Below are 12159 nucleotides of genomic sequence, written 5' to 3'. Positions count from 1 at the left end.
TCACGAGGTATTAGACTGACAGTCTGAAATTGTTCTCCTTGCAGTGCAAGCTTCTTCACCCTATGTTAGGCAAATGTTTTAGTCATAACCAGCAAGGGCTAGTTCTGGAGCTGGAGAATTTAAGTAGAATGCTATTTGGGTTTTATTCTCTATAGGGTATGCCAAAATTATAGCTTTCGTGACCTCAAAACGGGAGCCTGCTGCAAAGCTAGTAACCATGGATGAGGACTTCTGAGTGAGCCTCTGCACATGTTAGGATGGTGGAGAAACAAGGAAGAAGAATTGCTCAGACTGGTCATGGGTAAGCTGGTTAACATGGCAATGAACTACAGATTTTGGAAACAGAACTTGCTTGATTTGTTTTGTTAAGTTTTTCATGAACTAGCAGAAATTTTGGTTTAATGAACCACCTCTTACACAGTTCAACCTGCCGGGCCGGAGGGTGGCGAGGCCCAGAGCAGGCAGCTGTGCCCTCCCCACGGGGCACATCCCTCAGCGCCGCAGCCTGCAGAGCCCAGAGCAGCAGAGGCCTGCCCCCTCACGCGTTTAGGCCCCGATGGCTTCCCCCCACAGCTGCACACCTCCTGCACAGACTCTGCCTGAAATCAGATGCTGTAAAACCATCAGCTTCCCTTTACAACAGCTAGTAAGCAAAGTGTGAAAATTTTTCCAACCATTTCCTTACGCCGTCATTCCACAATGGAATTCCAGGCCGGGACAAAACGCCATGGGAAGGGATTTCTCTGCAAGAACCATAGCCAAAGGCAGAATATAAACAGTGCCCTCCATGAGTAAATTATATTATGTGTATTCAGTTTCCAAAAACTTCCATATTCAGTTATGGCTAATGCTTTGGAAATAATGAAATAAAAGTTGTTAGCATTATCTATGATCTTTTTAGAGGAAGTTCAGAGAGAGATAATATAGGATTCTGCAAAACTTTGATCACCTTTACAGACCAGGCTAGAAAGACAATCCGATTTTATTCTATTAAAAATTCAGAGTCTCAAATTCATTTATAAATTTCCTTCATCAATTTTAGATTCCATCACTGGGACTTTGATACTTTGCAAAGGTTAGGCTTTCTTTAAAAAAGTTCAATAGTAACCTAAAATGTGAAAGCAAATTTAATCTTCAAGCGGTGAGGTACCCATGTAAGGAAAAGAAAAGTAAAAATAACAATCATCCTCCTTGCAGAGCCCAGCTTCTCCCTGTGAAATGATCTAAACCGCACATTTTATCAACTTAGTTCACATGATAACACAGCTAACACTGATGCCAAGAGGATAAATAATGTGCTTAACATTCTCTTTAGAGGATGGAGGGTAGATTTTTGTGTGTGAAGAAAATTGAATCACACCTAAATTTCCTTAGCGTGACAAATTACCTCTGCTACATCCCATGTCTCTATTCAATTAAACAAATATTCTGGTGGTCCAGCATTATTTAACTGTGATTAAACTCACTTAAAATAAAATTATGATTTTTTTCTCATCAAAGGTTCTTTTAGAGAGAGCAGCACTTTTCAGTTTTCTGCTTTAATTTATTCTTCATTTGTGCCACAGGAGCCAAGCTGCATTCTAACCTTGACCAAATTAGTAACTGAGAATCATTCAGAAGAAAAAGTTTAATCTCAGGGGGTAAAAGATTTATATTAAGATGCTGTCAGAATTTAATGCGATAGAAAGAAAAGCAATTCCATGATGCTTGAAATGAACAACATTAAACTCTTTGTAAAATGCTCTGCATATTTCTGAACCTAGGTAATCACAACGTAATGGACTTGTGTCAGTTTGTTTGCAAGCAGTAAAAAATTCAGTTCCACTTTTTTATATGACTAATTAAGTGCATAGGGACAACAAGATAAGCGTGTTTACGATTTGGCCTCTTGGTTTCAGGTTATTACCACTCAGTTATCCTCTGTGCTAGTACTGTAGGGGTTTGTCTGTATGCTCTGGGATGGAATACAGCATCATGACCGCTGTAATTCTCGATGTGACCCTCCCAGATTAGTCTGTGCTTGAAAAGTAACCAACAGCGGGGATTCGCTTTTTTAGCAGAGTCACATTGTTAAAGAGAAGAACATGATTTAAGGATCTGGGTTTGGGATTAAGTTGTCTTGAGAGGTTTTAGATATCTATCCCCTGTGCCTTCCCAAGCAGTGAAGGGCACTAGAAAGGCTGGAGAATGAATCATTGTTTGTTTTGTATAGGAAAAAAAATTAAACCTTTTGATGGAAATCTTACTGCAAGACCATAACTTGATACAAGCACTAACTGCTGTTAATCCTTTATATATTGTATGGAGTAATGTAAGGTATGTATTTAGATTACAATATGTTTAAGTTAGTGCTTAGAGAAACTGTCTTTCTGTTTCCAAAAATAAAGAAAAGCTGTATAATACTACTCATCTGTTACCAAGTAACCCAGCTATTATATGGATCATTCAGCCTGTCAGACATAATGCTGGTCTTAACTATATCTTGTGTGTCAATGCCTCCAGAGACTAGCAAGTCTTAATTGTACTGCTTTGCAAATCACCTCAGGCGGAGACAGAGGCACACACACGCCACACAATTATTTCTAAAATTCTTTTCCGCACCTGATTCCAAGCCTAATGCAGAGAGACCTGAGCAGAGAATTAGATACCTCCACACCTTACTGGACATGAACAAACAGTAGACGAAGTGGTTCACAATTTTTTCTGCTTTGCCAAGAGGAAGCCAGGGCTGAACAGCTTCTGATGTTTTTGTGGGGTTTGGTTTTGTTTTGCTTTGGTTTTTGGGCCAGAGATGCATCATGCATTCAAACATTCAAGCAGACCCAGCCAATCGTAACACTACTGTCCCAAGGAGGAGTAAAATGCTCACTGGTGCCCCACTTCCAACCAGTTCTTCACCTGATGCCTCAGAAGCTGCTAGCTGCCATCAGAGGCTAGAGAGCAGTGAGGGCAATTTTCAGGACGGTGAGAAAGAGAAAATATCTTGAAAGAAAGAAAATTTAGTAGAGAGGAAAAGATGGCAAGATACAGAAACATATTGAGAAACAAACTATATATGTGTGTGTGTGCATACGTATATTTATGTTTATATTTATATATATATAAAATATACATATTACGCTATAAGGAATACTGAATATAAAGATACATAGATACAGAGTTTGATATTTACTGAGTTTCTTTTTTTGTTTTGTAATGGACACTTTTTTTTCTGTCCTCATTTTATACCTAGAATAATTGCCTACAAGAAATAATAGTCTTATTTAGCAGCTGGCCTTTGGGTTTTATATTGCACCCCTGATTAAGCTCAGTAACATATATACATACAGAAAAATGTCTCTCTCTTCCAAAATATTTGGGTTTGTTTCAATAGTAACAAATGGCAGATGAGGTAACAAAATACTTTGTCTTCAATTCCTAACCAATGAGGCTTAATAATATTAACTCATTCCCTGAATAAAACATACTGGAGAAGATCACAGTTAAGAAGAAGGTAAGACAGAGAAATATATTTATGAGTCTTGGTCCCAGAACAAAGCAGGTGATTTGTAGTGACATGAGATGAACAAAGATGAAAGGTAGAAATCTTTCTTTATCTGTCACTGATAACCTAAGAAAGTGTCATCTGACATTAGTGCTGCCAATTTACACCTTCTAGGTGACAAGCCAAGGACTGGTTAGCCCCCACAGGTGTAATAGCAAAGGTAAGGCTTTTAAAGTCTACCCACGTCAATCACTAAATTTTTTCTTTGTTCTTTCCACTTTTTCCTGTATGTTCTCAGAGGCTGTTACCTAAAATTCACTTCCAGCAGCTTGAAGCCAAGTTATCAGTTTAATGGAAAAAATTTGTCAGAAAAACTTTTATCACAACAGAACAGAGACTAATGGATCAAGCAAGCCTGTGCCACCTGTGGATTTTTTTTTTTTTTTGAAGGGTGCTTTTTTTTCTTTTCTTTTTGGGTTACAGCATTTAAGCTAGGATGAGTCCTTGCCTGGTTTCAGTAGTTACATCTTGGTTGGAGAAGATCTGAAGCAAGATCTGATGCACTACAGCAATAAGATGCAGACTTGTTTTTAAATGTATTTGGAGAAAGAATTTTAAAATGAGAGAGAAGTCAGATCATGAGAGAAATGTATTCCTGTGGAAGAACTTTGCTTCATTTTTTCATTGTTAATCAAATTCTTTGTCTAGGAAGAAAGTATCTCGATATATACAAACCATTACACATATATCCCAAGCTGGTTGCCATTCAGAATAGTTTAAAAAGAAGTTGTAAGGAGTTATACTTGAAAAAGAAAATAAAGAGAAAATTAAGCTTTTGGTTGAGCGTTAATGATGTTATATTTTGCATTGTATCATAGGAATAATTGGTTATCATTGAATGGCTATATCATTCTGTTGTGCAAAAAGCAAATTGCAAGCAACACTGATTTTTGTATACATTCATTTTGGTGTATTTCTATTACTTACAGCAACTTACTCACAAATACAATTTTCCAGCAGCATCCAGAAGGCATTTTGAAGAAGGAGAAAATACACATTCTAAACAAACACAAATTTGCTGAAACTTGCATGTAGTTGCAGCTTCATCATTGTTTACCCTTGCAATAAAAAATGCCAATGCGATAGCAAAAGGATGCTCCTTGTTGTCCTCTCTCAGTGGCAGACTGCGGGCTGAAAGGATAACTTGGTACCTTCAGGCCTATCCAACTTGGCGGGGGGGGTGGGGAAGAGCCATCTATAGCCCGATGGCAGTGACTCAAGTCAGACCAAGTCCTGACAATCTATGCTATATTGTCTTGCTGTACTGAACCAGAACTACCTAACTTAGAGTTTAGAGAGATGGAGGGAAAGAAAAAGCAAGTGAACCATGGCATGCCATCCATATTGTGCATGTATTGGTAACATAATGGATATTGATGGGCTCTTGCTGTGGAACATTTTGGGACTTTCAGGCTCCAAAATATTGTATGTATTTATGCTGCAAAGACAGGAAGACAGAAGACTATTGTTTCCCAGTGTCTGTTAACTCAGAGTAAGAAAAGGGTAGCCATTAAGCACTTGCAGAGTGGCTGTTTATTTTAGCACTTACAGAGTGGCTGTTTATTTTTTGGAAGAGCTTGGGCTGAGATGGTTATGATGGGATACCAGAGGAGTGGGTGGTATCATTTTGAATTCTAATTGCTACTGGTAATACAGGTTAGGTAAACTTCCTGGAATTCTGGAAAGTATTTTGATATGAATTACTGTAATCATTGTTCTGATTCTTCATCTCATTACAGAGAAGCCCTCAGAGACATATTGGCCCTATGCCTTTGGATCGTATTTCTTTTAAACACAACCACAAACGCATCTTTCTTGTTCGGTTGGCATTCATCAAGGTTTTGATTCAGATTGTTGAGACAGTATTCCATCATTTTAACTTGGTCATTTTATTTATTTCTTTGAAGCAAAAGAAGCTTTAACAGCAGCAATGTGGCCAAGGATTCTTCTGAGGAGGAAAAATATCTTTTAATGGGAAATTAGAATAAAAGTGAATTAAAAAGTGATTTTACTGGCAGTGGAGGGGGGAATTTTAGCAATGGTATGCTGAAAGATATGATTAGAGGCATCTCTAGTTAGCTTGTAATTTTACAAATATCATCATAAAAGTACCAAGAAAAAATAAAACAATACTATGCATTTTTAACACCTACTGGATCTTCTTTGCTCCTTTCACTTTCTATATATTTCACAGTTGTGTTGATTATGCTGAGGGTGAAGCATCACATCCTACCTAAGAACACAGTACCACGTTTTACAGGTTTTCTGCCCCTTAGGACATGATACCTGTTTTATTTCCCTTGGTTTCTCTTTTTTGGGCTGTTCTTTTGTATTTACTTGTTGATACTCAAATATTTGCCAGTATCAGGAAAGGAACTCTCCCTGAAATGCAGATGACAGAGACTTGTTTTCCTGTCCCTAAACTAACACTTTACTTGCAGTTTATCAATGTATCTGTCAGATACCGACTCCTGGATATCAGACATCTTTTGAAATGTCTCAACTCAATTGACCTGAAGAATCTTTCTTTGGCCTTCCATATTTTCCTGTTTTTTTTTTTTCCTGCCTGTTCTACATTGCTTTTAGTGGCAGCCAAGTCATTTCAGATTTGTCATTGCAATCTTTTTTTTTATTCTTTATTAATTTAACTAGGCCTACTTTCTTCCTAGATAAACAACAAGCATCTAAACCCTATTGTCTGGCTATTTTTTCCTTTAAGGTTTCATTCAGGCAAATATTGCTCTTTCTCTGGTTGCATGTAACCAATTCTAACAGATGATATGTTGGGTTATGATGAGGTTGATATATCATATTTTGCTAATTTTCAGCTGTTTCTTTAAAAAAACCCTTTTATTAGTTTCAAACACTAATAGAAACAACATTTTGGGATCTGGAAGAAACAGCATATAGGCGCACAGGTAATCTGCAAAGTCTCTAGTTAACAAGCACTATACAAAACAGCAAAAAGACTAAAAAATAAAAGACAAAACATAAGATTCTCAGATGTTATAAATCAGGATATTTCCATCATCTTTAGCAAATCTTTGATTGCTTATGCTGTTGTCCGATCAGGCTTAAGGTGTTTTCAGTTTTGGGTTCACAGAGCTGATTTCTCTCTGATGTATACCCAGCCAGGAGTATTAAACTAGTTTAAAATTTCTGCAATAGAGGGAAGTGTCAGTCCTGTAATCTTTTGCACAGTTAAGAAGAACAGAGGATGCAAGTAGAATATCTGGAAATCCTGTGCTGAGAGAAAGAAAACAATTAAGCATGAAAAATACAGCAGCAGTCCCATTGGAAAATAGATAAAAGAAAATTCAAACACAGCCTCAGCACAGAACCAAGCAGGATGCCTCAGGGAACAGAACACCATGTTTTGGATAGCTAGTTCTAATATTAGACTAGACCTGACTATTACCTGTTAAAAACAGATAGGTACCATACAGTTTAAAATAACAAAGCGATCTGACTTCAAGTGACACATGCAAATCCTTATTAAACTACAATAAAACCATCAGAGTATGATGAAAATATGGCAAGCCAAATCCTGACCACGCTGTTGCCTAATCATTGCCAGAGCAGCACAAGAGTGTCTTTGCAGGATCCCAAAAAGTATCTGAGGAACCACTAGTGACAAATATGCTCTCTTTGGTGTTGTATCGGGGGAAGGAAATGGAAGAACCATGCAAGAGCAATGCTCCAGGCTGGCATCACATGTCCACAACCCCTCACGTCTTCCACTGCATCATTTTCCTACAAAGCAGAGACACCATGAACCACTCCAACTGTTGCTAGACATCAGGCAACATGCAGGAACAGGAAATTATGAAAAGGTGTTGGAGCTGTTCTTACGCCTGCCTTCTCAATACTTCACAGTGTGCTTTTTAGTTCAGTTACTACGAACTGAACCCCTAGTGAGGAAAGCCACCAAGCATAGCATTCCATATTATTTAAAGCCATTGTTACACAACAATTTAAACTACTTCAAGATCTCAACAAACAATAGTGGATGATTATTTTCTAGGTTCTGTTCATAAAAAAAAAAAAAAATTGTTTTCTCTGACTTGTGATTTTAGGGAGACCAAGACCAAAACAACAACACCTAACTGTATTATATATGTTGTTTCTTTACCAAGCTGCTATAATTTCCCATACCTAGGGAAAAAGAGTTGCTATTTTCTTCCAGGGAAAAAACACTAGGTAAGAAAGACACAATAACTTACCAAATTATACTACACCTCTATATTGAGCTACTTGTGGGAGATATTATCAGCTGTAATTTAGGTATTAATGAGCAAACAAAACCTCTTTTGCATGCATGTTTGCATTTGGTATTTCTCTTTTGTATGATATCAATTTTTAGATTAAAAACATATTACGTAGCATGCTTATCAGTATGTATCACAGACATAATAAGGGGCAGGGATCTCAGCTTTGTTAATTTAGTTATGTTGCTTGGGAAATATCTTTTTGTGAAATTTGTTCTCCAAAACCATATTTATCACTCTTTGTTTGGCAAAAATTGAAGAATGGTAAAAAGGAAATATTAAAAGTATTTCATACTTGTACAAAAACACATCTTCCCCCCCCCCCCCAAGTCAATCTATTTTGAAGAGAAATAGACAGAATTCCTGCTAAAATAGGCTGTATTACTACAAACACATCTGAATCATTTATACATGTACTTGGCTGTAGGTAGACAGGGCAGAGGGAAAAGGGAGGGAACAAAACCATTAACCAACTAAGGCCAACAGCCAGATTAAAAGCTTGCAGCTTTAAAGGACCAGAATTAAGGACTCTTTTCCAGCTAATTGCTGCCTCTACACAAGTTACACAAGCAGGACACTGAAATCAGTAACATGGTGGATATACAACTTGGCTCTCAACCAGTTAGATACAGTGCCTCCAGGAAAGAAACTCCTTCATTTAGGTAGTCATCAATGTTGTCTGTGAAATGTGGCTACACATAAATATGTAATTCACTGGTGTATTGCGTTATGTATCTTTCTCAAGTACCTGGTCCACCGAGATAACCACTTATTTTTGCCGCCATCTGTGATAATTATAACCCTGTAGCTCTAGCAGAAGATATTTATGCTACAAAGCTGAAAGTCCACTGTTCAGATGCAGACAGAGATGACTGACAGAAGGCAGAACTATACTTTTGCAAAAACAATGAAGATGCATATATTTAAATCTGAGATGTTACATGTGAAAATTCAGCTGTTAAAAAATATGTAACGAAGATTACAAAAATATAAAATCAAAAAAAATCAGAAACAAGATTATTCTTGTTAAATTAATTCAGTCCCATCCTATTATGATGACGTTTTACTTCACAAAACCTACTATTTTTTCTTCTAAAATCTCATCTTTTAGCATATATTACATCCATTTCATCAAAATGCACAAAAAAATCACCCACATTTTGTTTCTTAAGAAAGATAGTCTTAAAGAAAATCCTCATATTAGTTCAGAAGCCTATGCGTTCTTAATTATTCTGTTTAGCAAACAACTAGGTGCTCTTGCAGCCTAGCCATTTTGCCCTGTGCAAGTGTAAGCTTCTCCGACAAATAAACAAATGCACCCAGCTACTTCTTTTCATACTTAGCATACTAATAAGCAGCGAATCAACAGATCTCATTTAAATCAAATTGCAAAAGATCAATGGCACCACATTTAGAGAGACTTTACATCCAGTATTCAATATAATTAATGTTTTTCAGTCATTTGTAATACTTCCATAATTTTGCATATCTGATAACAACAGTTATGATGCTTTTGTTTCCTTTTTAACCATTTCACCTAATTATTTTCAGCTAGATAAAATTACTCCTACTGCTTGCTACCTGACTATAATTAACTAAGCTAATAGGTGACTATACTTACCCTATTTGGGGGGGGGGGGAATAGGTTAGAGGAGTTTCATTAGTGTGCATAAATACAGCTATTTTCCCTTTGGTGGAGATTATTAAAACACTGCAAAACTGCAAGAGGGTGCAGTTAAGAACCTGAAATTCAGAAAGATATAGACAATACTAGTTAAGTCGAACTCCATTCTCCACCTGCTGTTAGCCAGGATAGACAAAAGCTGCTAGGATGAACTTTTTTGATATGTTTTAGGTTTATCTCATGCATTTTTAGGTAATATTATCTCACTTCTTTGAGATCCTCTAAGCAATTACTTTGGTTGTTCATTGTTCCTGCTGTTTTTTGTAAGGAGGAGGTTTTGGAGCCAAAGGAGCAGATGAAATTAAAACCCCAAATTTCTTCAAACTCACACTTCAATAATCAGCAGACATCCTTTGGTCAGCTAAGAATGAACCTAAAGCTTTCCAGCCAATGCTTCAATCAATTTTTCTAAACAATTAAAATAGAAACTTCCAAAGACTCTTTCCAAATATTAGTAAAAGCTGCTCCTTGATAGGCCAGCGCTGAGTTTGAGAAATACCCCAGCTTAGTCTTCCTTCATCTTTCACTATCAAGATTTTGCAGGACAAAACCTTTATAGAGTATATATAACCATATAAGTTATATAAGTATATATAAGGAATAAACAGACCTCTCTAGGCTGTCCCTTACTAGATCTCGCCTTTACGTGGAAAAACACAAGGACAGAGACAAAGAGAGAAGGTGTAAGATCTGGGGTCCTGCTCCCTCGGGGCGGGGGGACAGGCCCCGGTGGCAGCCCCCACCCGCATGGACCCCCGCCGTGCCCTGACAGAGAAAGCAGGAACAGAGAAGTGCAACCTCTCTTCTAACAGATAACAGCATGGATAATACCTAATGACTTCCCTTGGCTCGTTTAGCTAGAAGTGCAACATGGCTAAGAAAGGGTTGCTAAGACTAGGACAAACTCATGCAGGAACTAAGGACAGTTGGCTGTAATGGCCATAACATTTGGTCTCACTCAGCAATGCACAGAGTGCAGTCACCAGACAACTGGCCACAGGCAACTGATTTGTGAAAGAAAACATAGTGGTGGGTGGACAAACTACCATTCGGTGGATAAGGCCCTCTCCTTAGCGAAAGGGAGCCTTTGGTTCAAATCCCTGCTCCAGCTTACACGAGGGCTGGATTTTTAACCATCTCCTGTGGTCTAAATGATTGCCCTAACCAGTGGTTTGGGGGCTATGTGGGCAGGAAAGCTACTTTCTTTCAGTTTTTTGATTGATGGCTGAGTCTATCTTTGAAACAGGCTTTGTTTCTAAATTTTCAATGACTTAGAAGTGACCCAAAAATGGAACTGATTTATTTAAAAGCAAACTAAATATGTCTTGGTTCAAACCGAGTACTTTGCTCTAGTGAAAATACTGGAAAAAAATCTGCTTTTGAGTTGATCAAAACCTAGCGTTCAGTTTCCTGCTCTTGCCACTGAACTGAGAACACAGAGACCTTCTCTCCCCTCCCTAATTTTCTAAGCAGTCTTAAACTGAAAACTATGCTTAATCAACTGACAAGCAATAGTCTCACAAGACTACAGCATACCAGCCACACATTCCTCTTTTTGCCTTTTAGTGCAGACAAAGCAGAGCACAGTAATTCTTCTGTCCCAAAATATATGTATATCTGAGAAAAACTTGAGCAAAGAACTGTCATTATCGACTCTAGGAATCAGAGAATGAAGAAAAATCTGAAAATGGGAAAAAGCAGCAGCCATTGCTAGGAACATGCCTTGTATGTTGAAAACTACTTCTATATTTTCCCTTTTTTATTTTCTTGGCCAAAAGGCAACCCCAGTTACTGAGCTTGTCTTCTGAAGCACACAGAAGGTGTGGGACTTCAACATATAAAGGGTCTGCTGTTCACAGATCCTAGGGTCTGGGGACCCCGTTTCTGTCTAGAATTAGAATTCTTTTTTCCCTTTGTAATTATCTTCTGAACCAGAGTATGTTTATTCACAGACAGGAGTTCCATCTTTTTTTTTAATGACACAGAGCAAAAACAATATAGTGACTCATGGCTAATTGCAGTATTGATCTCCAGAAAGGATGAACTATTTTTATCAGAGATTATTGGCAGCAAGGGGAGGCAAGGGAGGAAGAATAGTGACGATAATGCTAGTGAAAGGCTAATGATCAGACTACTGTCAGTTTCAGAAATGTCTTGATTATTTTTGCTTTTTTTTTTTTTTTTTTAAGAGGATATGCTTGCTCCTAAAGACTACTTTCATTGGCTTTTATGAAGGTTGATGTAAGATAATGAAGAGCTTTGTTGACATATTGCAGATGACATAACAAAGAAAAGTGTCTCGGCCAAGAAAACATTCACTTCTTACATCTTAATCTTAATGTAAATCTCACAGAGGAAAAGGAGGTTATTTGTGGTAGATACTGATCTTCAGGTAAAATTCTATTAGTGGCATGGAATCTAATAGAAGAAGAGCTCTATCATGTAGGAGTTTTTCATAGTGCTTCTAGTTTTACCTTTAGCAGTAGAAAAGCTGGTTCCATTATATCCTCTGAATTTTGACCATGTTTTCATGAAACATATGTATTCAGTTGCATTGCATACAGCTGGTAGACTCACAAGATAAGACCTATAACAGATACAATTTTTCCTGTTTGGCTAATTGCTGGAGTAGCAATAATATGTATGTTGACAGGAAGGGAACA

This window comes from Dromaius novaehollandiae, chromosome 2, assembly GCF_036370855.1.
Source record: "Dromaius novaehollandiae isolate bDroNov1 chromosome 2, bDroNov1.hap1, whole genome shotgun sequence".
NCBI classification, from domain to species: domain Eukaryota; kingdom Metazoa; phylum Chordata; class Aves; order Casuariiformes; family Dromaiidae; genus Dromaius; species Dromaius novaehollandiae.
Note: the sequence above shows the minus strand (reverse complement) of the source record.